The 14,859-nt window shown below is 38.4% G+C and overlaps 1 long non-coding RNA gene across 1 annotated transcript; it reads right to left on the reverse strand.

Moving 5' to 3' along the window:
* Window positions 1-1,845: 1,845 nt before the first annotated feature.
* LOC132649707 (uncharacterized) lies at window positions 1,846-10,092 on the reverse strand. The gene is made up of 2 exons (XR_009588201.1): window positions 3,213-10,092; window positions 1,846-2,110 (listed from the first exon to the last, which is right to left on the reverse strand). It is a non-coding gene; the product is annotated as an uncharacterized LOC132649707 (long non-coding RNA).
* Window positions 10,093-14,859: the final 4,767 nt, after the last annotated feature.

Genomic DNA, 14,859 nt, shown 5'->3' on the forward strand with positions numbered 1-14,859 from the left:
TCCTTAAGCATCAGCATTTCTCAGTGAGTTATATTTTTGCCTTGGTTGGGTAATACATGTAGACAAGATAGTTTATTTCTATTTTACGTAATAACAATGATTTGTTTATCTTGAGGCAGACAGTAATAGGTCTGTTTAACCTTTTCCTTCTTGGAAAATATTGAAGTCATCAATTCAGGTGCCAAAAACAAGGTATACCAACTGAGCAAGTACCAGGAAAATAATAAAAAATACAATGGTGAATCCAACTAAGCCTCTGGCACACAAAAACATAATTGTGGTGAGCTGTTTTATCATCCTCTAAAAATTGTGAGTTTGAACAACTACAAAAGAGAAGATATGACATGTGGATGGATAAGTGCACTGTGTCATATACATATGATGGAATATTATCTGGCCAAAAAAAGCAATGGGATTTCTGGTATATGGGTTGATATAAAATTGAAAGCATCATGCCAAGTGGAGTAAGCCAAATTTAGCCAAATAAGTACTTAGATTAGTCAAATTAATAGATAGTAGAGTAGAAGCTATTAGGGTCTGGGGAGAAGGAAAAAAGTAGGAAGTTAGTTCTAATGAATGCAATGTGTCACTTTAGGGTTACAGGAACCTGGCAATGCAGAGTGATGGTTTTACAGCACTGTGTGTTTCATGTCACTGGACTACACACTTGAAAGGGATTGAATTGTCAATAAAGAGAGGGGGGAGGCTGGAAATGTAGCATGTAAAAGCACACCATTCCTCAGCATCATTTACATGGTAGCACACACCTGTAATCGCTCTGCTCAGAAGGTAGAGGCAAGAGGATTTTGAGTCCAAGGACATTCTTAGCCACATAGAGAGTTCAAGTCCATCCAGAAGTACAAGAGACCCTATCTCAAAAAATAATAATAAAAAAAAAATGCAGAGAAAAGAAAGTGAGAGGAAAGACATGTACTGATTTTTTTTTTCCAAAACCCAGGGACTTCTGTCCTCTCATTCAAAAAGAGTTTATTGAACAACCATTAAGAATAAAGCAGTATTTGACCCTAGCCTATCAAGTCACATCAGGACTGGCTGCATTATTTTCCTCTGTGGCCTGGTAAGGTTGCCTCCCCACCCCCACCCCCACAACCCCACTCAGAAGACTGAGCTGCCATGGACTACATGGCATGGGTTCTAAGTTACCTCTATGCATGGTCCTTGGTTGGAGTATCAGTCTCAGAAAAGTCCCTGGGCCCAGATTTTTTTGGTTCTGTTCGTCTCCTGTGGAGCTCCTATCCCCTCCAGATCTTTCTATCTCCCCTTTCTTTCATAAGATTTCCTGAACTTTGCCCAAAGTTTGGCTAGAAGTCTCAGCATCTGCTTCAATACCCTGCTGGGTAGAGTCATTAATATGTCCTCTGTGGTAGGCTCCTGTTCTATTTCCTGTTTTCTCCCTCTTCTTTCTCCTGTGGTAGGCTCCTGTTCTATTTCCTGTTTTCTCCCTCTTCTTTCTCCTGTTTGCCATTCTGAATGAGGATTGATCATTTTACCCAGGGTCCTCCTTCTTGCTTAGCTTCTTTAGGTGAACAGATTTTAGTATGTTTATCCTAGTGGACTGGGGAAGGGTAGGATTGGGAGGGGACAAGGGAGGGGGCTACAGCTGGGATACAAAGTGAATAAATTGTAATAAATAAAAAAATAAATTAAAAATCTGAAAAAAGAATGAAGCAGTAAATATAACAAAACCTCTACCTCAGATAGTACATATTTCCCCCAGATTATTAAACATAGCAAACTCAGGCTTAACTATAAATAGATGCCTAGAGGTGACATACATCCCTCTCAGATGCACTATCATCTGGAGACAAAAATCTTAACAAAAAGTAAAATAATTTCAGGAAATTTTTATTGTGTATTACTCATGTCGTTCATGAATCCAAAATTATGCAAGAACAGCTTCGGTCATTGCCTGAGTCTTCCTAATCACTTAAATATTTGTATTCTGTGTCCACAAATTAGGCTGGAAGCTGACAGTTGAGCCTGATTGCCCCACTGAGCACAGCTGTAAACAAGAGCCTGAGAATGGCTACCCAGTCTGGGCACGTACTGGTAGGAGACAGGACCTTCACAGCTCTGAGTAGAAGCCCACCTGGAATAGAACATAAGAGTAGTAGAAGTGGAGGAAGGATCAAGAGAGCATGCCCATTAATTTTACGAAAGTAAAGCAATCAATAAATACAATACTCTAAGGCACTAGTTAGAAAGAAATGTATAGAATTTTCTTTCTCTGTCTTGCAGATTGTTCTTGTCCACAGTAAATTTGTTTTGAGGACTATGATAAAGAAATATTGCTTACAGTTATTTATTTTTTTATCTATTTTTTTTTTTTTGAGACAAAGTTTCTCTGTGCAGCCTTGGCTGTCCTGGACTCACTTTGTAGATCAGGCTGGCTTTGAATTCATAGAGATCTGCCTGTTTCTGCCTCCCAGAGTGCTGGGATTACAGGCATTATTTTATCATTTTTCAGTGCCCAAAAAAAAAAGAGCTGCTGTGTTTATTGTAAACTTTAGGCTTGGAAATGATAAAAGGATGTAGTCTGTGAAAACTTAGAGTGACACTGAGGATCAGTCATCTTTCTATTCTCTCAAGTTCATTAGGAAACTATAAATCATAAATAACTTCATTATTCAAAATATGATAAAAAGAAAGTGTTCATTAGAAGGTTTTTATATGTACTAAATTTAAAACATTAAATTCATTGGGAATTATTGATATAATTGAAAAGTTTTCCTTTTTGAGAAAGTCCAGTATCTCTCTTCTCATCTATTTTTTTCTTTTATTTTTGAGATTTTTGATATAAATATATCATTTTTGCTATTTGGTGATGAGTTTTGCTGCTCATCCAATGGCTTCTTTTAGAACAAGCTACATGTAAATAAACACCGCAAGGTACCAGGTGTGATCTGTGATCTGTGGATCATCTCGGGATTTCTAGAAATAAACAGTTCAGGAAAGATGTAGCAACTGGCAAGTGCAGGCTATAACAACAGCTCTAGTTATCTTTCTGTGACAGTGAAATCTGTCTATTGTCTCTGTTCTCTGGTGGAGAAGACAGATGCAACATTTAAAATGCAGCTAGTGGGAGTGAAGAACTGAATCTGCTGTTATACTTCATTTTTATTCAATATAATGTACATGTCACGTGTGACCAAGGATAATCAGAACATGAGCTTGGGAAGGTTGACGGCTACCTCAGAACGGCTGGATTTTCTGCTTCTCCATAATGTGGCATCCAGTCTGTGAGATTCTTCTATTCATTTTCACACATGGAATTGTACTGCAAACTTTGGGACAAGAAGAAAGCCAGTGGGTAAGGCATGACTCAAGAGTTTATGATGCAATCTCAGTTCTGGGTAGTACTTCCTCTGGTCAACTCCTGGAAAGATAAGGTCCTTCCAATGAGTGTTTTGGTGTAGCACCCCACCTTTTCTTTCTCAGAGTTCCTTTTCTTTACCTGGTCACCTCAGATCACGTGAAAATGGGACCTGGCCTAGAACAGTACTAGGGAACTTACTAAGAAGGTTTCTTATCTTGAGTTCATGGCCTAGAACAGTACTAGGGAACTTACTAAGAAAGTTTCTTATCTTGAGTTCAAGAATGTGGGACAGCAGGAGAAGAACAACACCCACCAGGAGGGGAGTATTCAGACAAGCTTCACACCTTCCTAAAGATCATCAACTATGGCACAGCTTCAGCTGGCCAAAATCACTGTCCTCTAATGTTTTGTATGACTTGTGTTAGTGAAAAAAATTATTACAGCCCAGAAAATGACAATTGTATAAAACAACTTAATCCAGATTAAAAAAAAACAAAAACAAAACAAAAAACACCATGAGCAACTGTGCTACTCAGCTGTATTTGCCAATGTGCCAGATATTCAAAGTTCAAGAAACTATTTAGACTCCTAGAACATGTGGTGGCCATCCACACTTGCCATAGAGTGCAGGTGTTCTAGATATTGTCTTTTCTTTCTCGCAGTTCAGACCACACATCCTGCAGCCTCTCCAATCTTTTCTCTCTTTGCCAGATACATATTATCTACACATACAACACTAGTGGGAATAAATCAAAGGAAATTTTAGGAAACAGTTTGCCCTTAAGAAAGTCATACTCTGGTTCAAAATCACACAAAGATAAATACCACAAAACCTAACTAAGAAGTAACAGCATCATGAAAGGCAAAGAAGAGGTGAAACCAGATATATTCAAAGGGAGTGCTTATAAAAGGAAAAAGGGAATGAGCATGGTCTTACAGATGGTGTTGTGGCGGCAAAACCAGGTAATCATTAATCTAAAGAAGATAAGACAGGGTCATGGAAGGTTTGTGAAAAAAAGGTAAGAGCCAAGAAGTTCCCATCTCTGGTTTCTGAATATTGAACCTGAGAACAAATATTTCTCATTTCTACTTGAGTTTGGGAAACCCCGTCAGATATCTTGGCACCTGTCACTGCTGGGTCCATGTGAGTATGTAGCTAAAATTGCCCTCACATGAGCCTACAGTAAATGGGCTGTGAAAGGTGCTGAGCCATGGAAATTGCAATGATTGCCGGGACTGGGGACTGGGCAGAAGAATATGCATCATTTTCTTGTGCTTTAAGAATCAGTGCTGGCTTCTGCTACAGAAATTCTTATGGGATGTTCTATGCTGCTTTCTGTAAATGTAATGAATAGATTCCCTTTGCTGTGTACCACACTCTGCCTGACAGTGAGGGAAACATTGCCTCTACCTTTCAAGGATGATCATTTGTAAGGAACTTTAGATCAGCCAGCATGAAATTCAGTCTTTGCTCTGAGCCAGGGCCTGGCTACCCGATTTTCCAATGAGTGACAGCTCTACACACAGCAGGAGTCTCTGACTACCAGTCTGTGCAATTGGCAGGGTACCTTGGTCTTCCATGTTCTGAGTCCAAGTTCCCACCACACAATCACAAACCCTGGAAACAGAGTCAGGATGGACATTGTATGTCTTAGGATCCTGGACAACTACTTCTAAACCTCCCTAGGATTGAAGCTTATTGTTTAGAAAGTGAGGAAAACAACACCTTGGGTTTATTTGAAGATGTTTGCATACTGCAAAATGCCACGGAAACATGACCAGCATATCACTTGTCTGTAGGAAAAAGCTCACTTGGAAGGTAGTGTGCATGCTCTTGAAACAAAGCAGGAATGTGTAAATGAGGACCAGAAAGCAGAGAAGAATATTGACCTGAGTTAGGTGGAAAAACTTTTATATACTTAGTGTGCACACAAATCTTCTGCTATTTAGTTTTTGTTTTAAACTCCACTTTTATTTTTGAAACAAAATAAAATACATTAAAACACCAAGTAGCAGGCAAACTAAGAAAAGCTGCCCCTAAAACACTATGACTTCAAAAAGATTAATGTGTACTAATTCTTGATATTAATGAAGAAAGAATAGATATTTTCATAAGAAAATGAATACAATAGGAAGTATTTTAAATGAGAGAAAAATAAAAATAGATAAAAAAATAACTTTGAATGGGTTAAACACTTACTAAATAACAAGATTTTAATTAGTTGGATAAAAAATGCTTTCCTAGAATTCTTAAGAGAAATATATTCAAAGTAAAAGGACAAAGTGTTTTAGAAAAGGTAGCAAGTGGTGTTATAGTAAGGCTGTGTGTGATTCCAATAAAATGTTATTGACAAATGATACTATGTGCAATATTTTAATGTGAATTCTATATAATAAATAACTTATGAATTACATTTGCAACAACAAGGTGTCAATATAAAAATCACATCTGCTAATAAGAGGAGCATTAGTAACATTGAAAATAAAACTCTCAGTGATTTTCTTTACTGGACTTTTAGGTTTTCATTTGCTTTTTTGCTTTCTGGCTCCATCTAGTGTTTGATGAGCACAGCTGCATCTACAGATGGGTGTTTCCTAAAGAGCCTGAGATTCTAGTGACCAACAAGATCAATGGAAAATTATGAAGGGACTTTGGCTTGTGTCACCCTAGCACAGAAACATTAACTATTTCAGTCACTCATAATGATGGAAAAGACTAAAGTTTACAATGTAAACAGTTGCCAGCGCCTGTGTTCTCTGCTTCTGCAATAACCCAGGAGGTGGAGCTAAGCTACCATCATTACTTGACCTAGTAAAGAGGAGACATACATTACATTCCTAAGAGAATATTAGAAATTAATTTAGTGACACTTTAATGCTATTTACAAATCTCCTATGTTATGGTTAATATTGTTATTTTATCTTTATTCATATTCTCATTTCATTTCAAACAAGAGATAAATAATATAAAAAAATAGCCAATAGCTCAAAGAGTTTAGATTTGAGAATATAACAACAAAAAAAATTCATGGCTCTTAGTATTTATAATCATCATTCACACAAATTCTAGCATAACGACTAAATAGCCATTCTGTGGTTTGAGGTTCCTTTCTACTTCATGGTTTAGAAAAATTCAGATCACAAAGATAGTTGGAATAAGATAGCTTCTGAATAACGTATAGGACTCAGGAGGTATGTCTGAGTGGAAAGGAGTGGCCTAACGTTTTTCATCTACATTGACAGTAGTGTGTTGGGTGACTGATGATCTCGTCTAAGCCCTTCAGAGGCTGTGGCAAGAGGCTTGTGAAAGGAAGGTCCCTGGTTGACATAGTGAAACAATGTTCCAAAGAACAATCTGTGTTGATTAATCTTCATCACCAACTTGACTGAAGTAGGTACACAGTATACGCAGGTGGATTTCTCTCTTTGTACATTCATATGTAGAGAGTTAGTAGGGAGATGCATAGACAACTGCATAATGGCCTTTTCAGTACATGCCTTTTCGCAAGTGTAATTTCAACATATTTCCTTACCCACATACCGGAACTTTATAGTCAATTTGTTTACTGAGAAAGTTGTGATTCCAATGGAATACTACTCAGCAATTAAAAACAAGGAAATCAAGTGGATCAAAGACCCCAACATAAAACCAGATATATTAAATCGGTTAAAAGAAAAAGTGGAGAAGACCCTAGAACTCATTGGTACAGGAGACAACTTCCTGAACAGAGTATCAACAACACAGGCTCTAAGAACAACAATCAGTAAATGGGACCTCATGAAACTGAAAAGCTTCGATAAAGCAAAGGACACTGTCCTCTGAACAAAATGACTGCCTACAGATTGGGAAAGAATCTTCACCAGAGGGCTAATATCCAGTATATATAAAGAACTGAAGAAGCTGAAAAGCAACAAACCAAGTAACCAATTAAAAAATGATGAAGAGAGATAAACAGAGAATTCTTGATAGAGGAATATCGAATGGCAGAGAAACACTTAAAGAAATGCTCAACCTTATTAGCTATCAGGGAAATGCAAATCAAAATGACCCTGATATTTCACTGTCCACCCATCAGTATGGCCAAGATGAAAAACTCAAGTGACAACACATGCTGGAGAGGTTGTGGAGAAAGGGGAACCCTCCTCCACTGCTGGTGGGAATGTAAACTTATACAACCACTCTGGAAATCAATCTGGTGCTTTCTCAGACAACTAGGAACAGTGCTTCCTCAAGATCCAGCCATACCACTTCTAGGCATATATCCAAAAGAGGCTCAAGTACACAATAAGAACATTTGCTCAACCATGTTTGTAGCAGCCTTATTTGTAATAGCCAGAAGCTGGAAACAGCCTAGATGCCCCTCAGTGGAGAAATGGATACAGAAATTGTGGTACATCTACACAATGGAATATTACTCAGCAATGAAAAACAAGGAAATCATGAAATTTGCAGGTAAATGGGAGCTGGAAAGGATCATTCTGAGTGAGCTATCCCAGAAGCAGAACCTCCCCTATCAGTGGACTTGGGGAGGGGCATGCGTGAAGAAGGGGGAGGGGAGGAGGGAAGGGTTTATGGAGGGATACAAAGTGAATAAAGTGTAATTAATAAAAGTTAAAAAAACAAAACAAGGAAATCATGAAATTTGCAGGCAACTGGTGGGATCTAGAAAAGATCATCCCGAGTGAGGTATCCTAGAAGCAGAAAGACACAAATGGTACATACTCACTTATAAATGGTTACTAAACTTATCATACAGGATAAACATACTAAAATCTGTACACCTAAACAAGCTAAACAAGAAGGACCCTGGGTAAGATGATCAATCCTCACTCAGAAAGACAAAAAGGATGGACTTTGGAAGAAGAAGAAAACCGGAAACAGGACAGGAGCCTACCACAGAGGCTCTGAAAGACTCTGAAAAACTCTACCCAGCAATGTATCAAAGCAGATGCTGCGACTCATAACCAAACTTTGGGCAGAGTTCAGGGAATCATATGAAAGAAGGAGGAGTTAGTAAGACCTGGAAAGGCAGCGGCTCCACGAGGAGAGCAACAGAACCAAAATATCTGAGCACAGGGGTCTTTTCTGAGACTGATACTCCAACAAATCTGGTCCTGCAGAGAATGATGCACCAAGGAGAGGACCTAGATGCCCTGCTCAGATGTAGCCAATCTGAACTCAGTCTCCATGTGTGTTCCTAGTGAAAGGAGCAAGGGCTGTCTCTGACATGGACTCTATTGCCAGCTCTTCGATCACTTCCCCCTGGTGTGTGTGTGTGTAAGGCTTGCCAGGTCACAAAGAAAGAGGATACAGGCATTCCTAATGAGACTTGATAGGCTGAGGTTAGATGGTAGGGGAGGAAGGTTCCCTCTTTCTGAGGAATAGGGAAAAAGAATAGAGAGAAGAGGGAGGGTGGGAGAGTGGGACTGGGAGGAGATGCGGGCGGGGGCTACAATCGGGATGTAATGTAAAGTGAAATAATTATAAAAATTAAATTTAAATTTATAAAAATGTAATGGAGTGGTGGAGGCATTGAAGGCAGTTGTCTAGAGGATTTCTGGGCTCATTTCCTGGCACAAACAAAGAATTTAGTGACCAGGAAAGGCAAACCAAGAGATCAGGCCACAAAGAAAAGAATAGAAAAATAATTCATATATCTGGTATAGGAGAAGCCAATGGCTGAAACTGCTTTAGACACTGGCTTGAGTATTTTTTAGGGTTCCTGGGTTCTCCCCTTGTCCTTACTGGTCTTGTCTAGATAGTTGCCCTAGTGCCTTCCAGTTGTTCCCCCTAACAAAATCACTGGAAACAGGAAGTACCATTTCAGGACAGTCACTTTTGCTTTCCTAATCTACCTATGTCCCTCTAACTATTCTTTATTCAAAACAGTGCCTGGTGGAGTTATGGAGAATGACAAAATGGATTCCTTCTCTGGGAATACAAAAGAAACCACTGTCACACCCAGTCCCCACATTCCATTTAACTATGGGTTTCTTTTGTTGTTCAGGATTCCCTTGTGGCTGTGTATCTGGCTCTCCATAGGGAGCCAAGTTTGAATGTGATAACCTTTTCCCATTGAGCCACCTTGCTAGTCCTCAGCATCTAGTTTGTTATTAGATTATTTCATCCATTGACACTTAAAGTTTCCTTGGCTCAGATTTTTTAGCTTTGTTGGTTTCCATTCCCTTCTGTATCCATTTATCCTCCTCCCTCCCTTTTTCTATGGGACTCCCGGTGCTCTGCCCAATGTTTGGCTGTGAGTCTCAGCATCTGCTTCAATCTCTTGTTAGATGGAGCCTTTCCAAAGATGCTCTATAGCAGGCTGCCATCCTGTTCCCCCTCTTCTGGTGTCTATCTTGTTGCCATTCTGAATGAGATTTAAGCATCCTCCCTTGGGTCCTCCTTGTTGTTTAGCTTCTTTAGGTCTGTAGATTTTAGTATATTAGTATGTTAGATTTAGTGTATTATATGGCTAATATCTGCTTATAAATGAGTGTATACCATGCCTGTTACCTCACTCAGGATGATCTTTTCTAGTTCCATCCATTTGCCTGCAAATTTCATGATTTCCTTGTTTTCAACAGCTGAGTAGTATTCCAGGTGGTCTTGCAGATAGTTTATGAATCTTGTCAGGTGCATTGTCAGCCCCGTGGCTTAACTTCCTTTAAGATATGTGTGTGTTGTATATAGTTTTAGGTATATATAAGATAACAGTTCCTTGAGCATCTATCAAACAGCTTTTGTGTTGTTTGTAAAGAATTAAATAGTGCTACCAGCTGAAATAGCCATGAATCATGACAATGACTCACATGACAAGATATCTGTTAGGTACAGGAAATGTCACTCACATGTTGGTGGTAACCAACAGCTGTCTAATTGAACTTAAGGCCCTCTCAACAGGAGGGAAATCATGCCTGGTACTAGAAACCTAGCCAGCTTCCCTGGGCTAGTGAGGTTATGGACATAGAAAAGAGCCTACCTCTGTCACTTTGCAAGACAATTTTTTTTATTACATTCTAAATCTTATCATTATACCCATGGTAAGTATAGTTGTCACCATTCATCAAAGAAGTCTCTTTTTTACAGCAAATGGACAGAACCCAGAGATCAAGGGATTGTGGAGAGCCTAGATGCAATAGATACACCTATATCATAGTTCCTGTGTCTATGGCTCAGGAAACATTGAAGAGGGGGATTAAAGATTTTCAGATCTGATCTCCCATACCGAGGAGGTCTGTGAGGGTCCAGAGTGGCACCCTTCTTGGAGATCTCTCTGCCTGCTCCCCATATGCCTGGCCCACCCTGGACACAGACAGCAAGCCCAGCTGAGGTGATCTGGGCACAGGTCCCAAACCCCATTGTCCCTCATGCCAAGGAGGTTTGTGGGCACTGGAACAGCATTTGGATTGGAATCTTTCTGCCTGCTCCCATCTGCCTGGCTCACCTGGGATATAGACAGTGAACTTAATGGAAGGACCACTAGGCCTGCTCATACCAGAAAGAACCTACATAGAACATAAGTAACAAAATAGAGTCCTACATAAGAACACAAGTAACAAAACTCAGGGCCATATAACACCATCAGAAAACAGTGGTCCTACTACAATAAATCCTGGAGAAACTATCACATGGAAAGGGCAAAAAAAAAATCAGATTTTAAATCTGAGGTTATGATAAGAGACCTTAAAGGAAGGAAATAAAGCTTTCAAAGAAAAACAGGACAAAACAACTAAACCAGTAAAAGAATGGAATTAATACCTTAAGGAAATACAGGAAAATACAATCAAACAGGAGAAGGAAATGAGTAAAACTGTTCAAGATCAAAAACTGTTCAAGATCAAAAATGGAAATATAAGCAATAAAGAAAACACAATCTGAGGCAATACTGGAGATATAAAACTTAGGAAAGAAAATAAGAACTGCAGACACAAGCACCACCAGTAGAATATAAGAGATGGAAGAGAGAATATCAGGTATAGAAGATACAGTTGAAGAAATCAGCATATCAGGCAAAGAAAATGTTAAATCTAAAAAGGTCCTGACACAAAATATCCAAGTAATCTGGGACACTATGAAAAGACCAAATCTAAGAATAATAGGAATAAAAGAAGACTCCCAACTCCAAGGCCCAGAAAATATTTCAATAAAATTTCAAACACAAAAGAACAAAACTTCCCCAACCTAAAGAAAGATATACCTATAAATACATAAGAAGCTCACAGAACACCAAATGGATTATATCAGAAAAGAAAATCCTCCAGCCACATAATAATCAAAACTCTAAATGTATAGAACAAAAAACAATATTAAAAGCTGAAAGGGAAAAAGGACAAGTCACATATAAAGGCAACGCTATCAAAATTACACCTGACTTCTGATCAGAAACTCTAAAAGCCAGAAAGGCCTGGGCAGATATCTTACAGACCACAGATGTGAGCCCTGACTACTACACCTAACAAAAATTTAATCACCACAGAAGGAGAAAACATGATATTCATGACAAAAAAACAAATTAAAATAGTACCAATCAATAAATCCAACCATATAGAAGATATTAGAAAGAAAACTTAAACCCAAGGAGGCCAACTACACCCAAGAAAACACAGGAAATAAATAATACCACATTAGCAAAACCAAAAAAGGTAATCACACACACACTCTACTACCAACAACATCAAAATAACAGTAAGTAACAACAACTGGTCATTAATATCTCTCAACATCAATGGCCTCAACTCCTCAATAAAAAGACACAGGTTAACATAATGGATGTGAAAGAAGGACCCATCATTCTGCTGCATATGAGAAACATACCTCAGCAATAAAGATAGATATTACTTCAGAGTAAAGGGCTGGAAAGGGGTTTTCCAAGTAAACAGACACAAGAAGCAAGCTGGAGTAGCCATTTTAGTATTTAATACTATGACTTTTATCTGAAATTAATCAAAAGAGATTAGAAAGACACTTCATACTCATCAAAGGAAAAATCTACCAAGACAATGTCTCAATTCTATGTACATCTATGTACATTCTATGAACATCTATGTTCCAAATGCAAGGGCAACCTCATATGTAAAAGAAGCATTACTAAAGCTTAAATCACACATCAAACCCCACACATTAATAGTGGGAGACTTCAAAACCCCACTGTCTCCAATGGACAGATCATCAAGACAGAAACTAAAAATGGAGAAATGATAAAACTAACAGATGTCACAAATCAAATGGACCTAACAGATATCTACAGAACATTTTACTCAAACACAAGAGACTATACCTTCTTCTTAGCACCTCACAGAACCTTCTCCAAAATGACCACATACTCGGGCACAAAGCAAGCCTCAATGGATACAAGAATATTGAAATAACCCCTTGCATCTTATCAGACCACCATGGACTAAAGATGATGGAGTCCAACAACAGAAACAACAGAGAGCCTACAAACTCATAGAAACACAATAACTCCCTTTTCAATGACCACTGAGTCAAGGAAGAATAAAGAATAGTACTCGATGAAAATGAAGGCACAACAATACCTAAACTTATGGGACACAATGAAAGTCATGCTAAGAGGAAATTTCATAGCATTAGATGCCTTCATAAAAAAATTGCAGAGATCCCATACTAGTAAATCAACAGCTCACCTGAAAGCTCTAGAACAGAAGAAATCAGACACACCAAATAGTAATAGATGTCTGGAAATAATCAAACTCAGGGCTACAATCAATGAAGTTGAAAAAAAGAGAATGATAGTGTTATGCCAGGTTCACGGGCCCTCAGAGACCACCAGGAGATGAATAGATGCAATTGCAAGAGAGCTTTATTACGAGAGCGATCGAACTCAGGACCCAAGTCTCACTGGCACAGCAGTAGAGAAGTGGGACCCCGAGCTCTGAGTGAACAGGATTTTTAAAGGGAAAGTCTGTGAACCAGGGGTTTCCATGGCAGCAAGCAGGGGGGCACAAGCCTTGACGTTACAGAATTGGATGAAGTTTAGCAGGGCGGGGTGACCTGAGGCACATAATCACAATGGCTAAGGCATATAATCACAATGGCTATTTTTCTAAACCATATCTGAAACATTGGGGAGAATTTTCCCACCAGATTCTCAACCGATTCCCATTGATTATTGCCAGGGAGTTTGTCTCTATTTTCTATGAAGCATTTATTCTGTTATATTTCCTGCAGGCTGTTGCTAGGAGAGTTAACTTTGTTTTCTGCCAGGTGTACACTCTGTGATATTTCCTGGTACCTGAATTCAGTTCCCAGTCAAGATCTTTATTTCAAAATGGAGTTATATTCAGGCTATCTTAAGCTCTTCAATAGAAAGAATCAAGGAAACTAAGAGCTGGTTCTTTGAGAAAAATCAACAAGGTAGACAAAGCCTTTGCCAAACTAACTAAAAAGCAGAGGGAGAACATCCAAATTAACAAAATCAGAAATGAAATGGAAGACATAACAACAGACAATGAGGAAATAAAAAATATTAGATCATACTTCAAAAACCTGTATTCCACAGAATTAGAAAATCTAAAGAAAATGGATGATTTTCTTGATAGACTTCTCCTACCAAAGTTAAATCAAGATTAGGTAAACAGTTTAAACAGTCCTGTAATCCCTAAGGAAATTGAAGCAGTCATTAAAAGCCTCCCATCTGAAAAAAGCCTTCAGCCAGGTGGTTTTAGCGCAAAATTCTACCTGACATTCAAAGAAGAACTAATACTCTTCAAAGTATTCCACAAAATAGAAACTGAATGAACTTTGCCAAACTCATTCCACAAAGCCACAGTCATCCTGGTACCTAAACCACACAGAGACTCAAAAAAGAAAGACAATTTCAGACCAATTTCACTCATGACAATTGACACAAAAATATTCAATAAAATACTTGCAAACCAAATCCAAGAACATATCAAATAGATCATCCACCATAATCAAGTAGGCTTCATCGCTGGGAAGCAGGAATGGTTCAACTTATGAAAATAAACCAATGTAATCTACCATATAAACAAACTCAAAGGAAAAACATCACAGGATCATCTCTTTAGATGCAGGAAAAGTCTTTCCCAAAATCCAACACTTCTTCATGATGAAAGTCTTGGAGAGAACAGGGACACAAGGTACATACCTAAACATAATAAAGGCTATATACAGCAAGCTGATAGCCAACCTCAAATTAAACAGAGAGAAACTCAAAGCAATTCCATTAAAGTCAGGGACAAGATAAGGCTGTCCACTCTCTTCATATCTTTATATTTGAAGGTCTCGCTAGAACAATAAGATAACTAAAAGAGTTGAAGGGGATACAAATCAGGAAGGAAGTAGTCAAAGTATCACTATTTGCAGATGATATGATAATATACATAAGTGATCCCAAAAATTCTACCAAGGAACTTTTACATCTGATACACACTTTCAGGAAAGTGGCAGGATACAAAATTAACTAAAAAAAACACAAAAAACAAAACAAAACAACAACAACAAAAAACCAATAGCCCTCCTGTATCCAAAGAAAAACAGA

The sequence above is a fragment of the Meriones unguiculatus genome, chromosome 21, assembly GCF_030254825.1.
Source record: "Meriones unguiculatus strain TT.TT164.6M chromosome 21, Bangor_MerUng_6.1, whole genome shotgun sequence".
Classification (NCBI taxonomy): Eukaryota; Metazoa; Chordata; class Mammalia; order Rodentia; family Muridae; genus Meriones; species Meriones unguiculatus.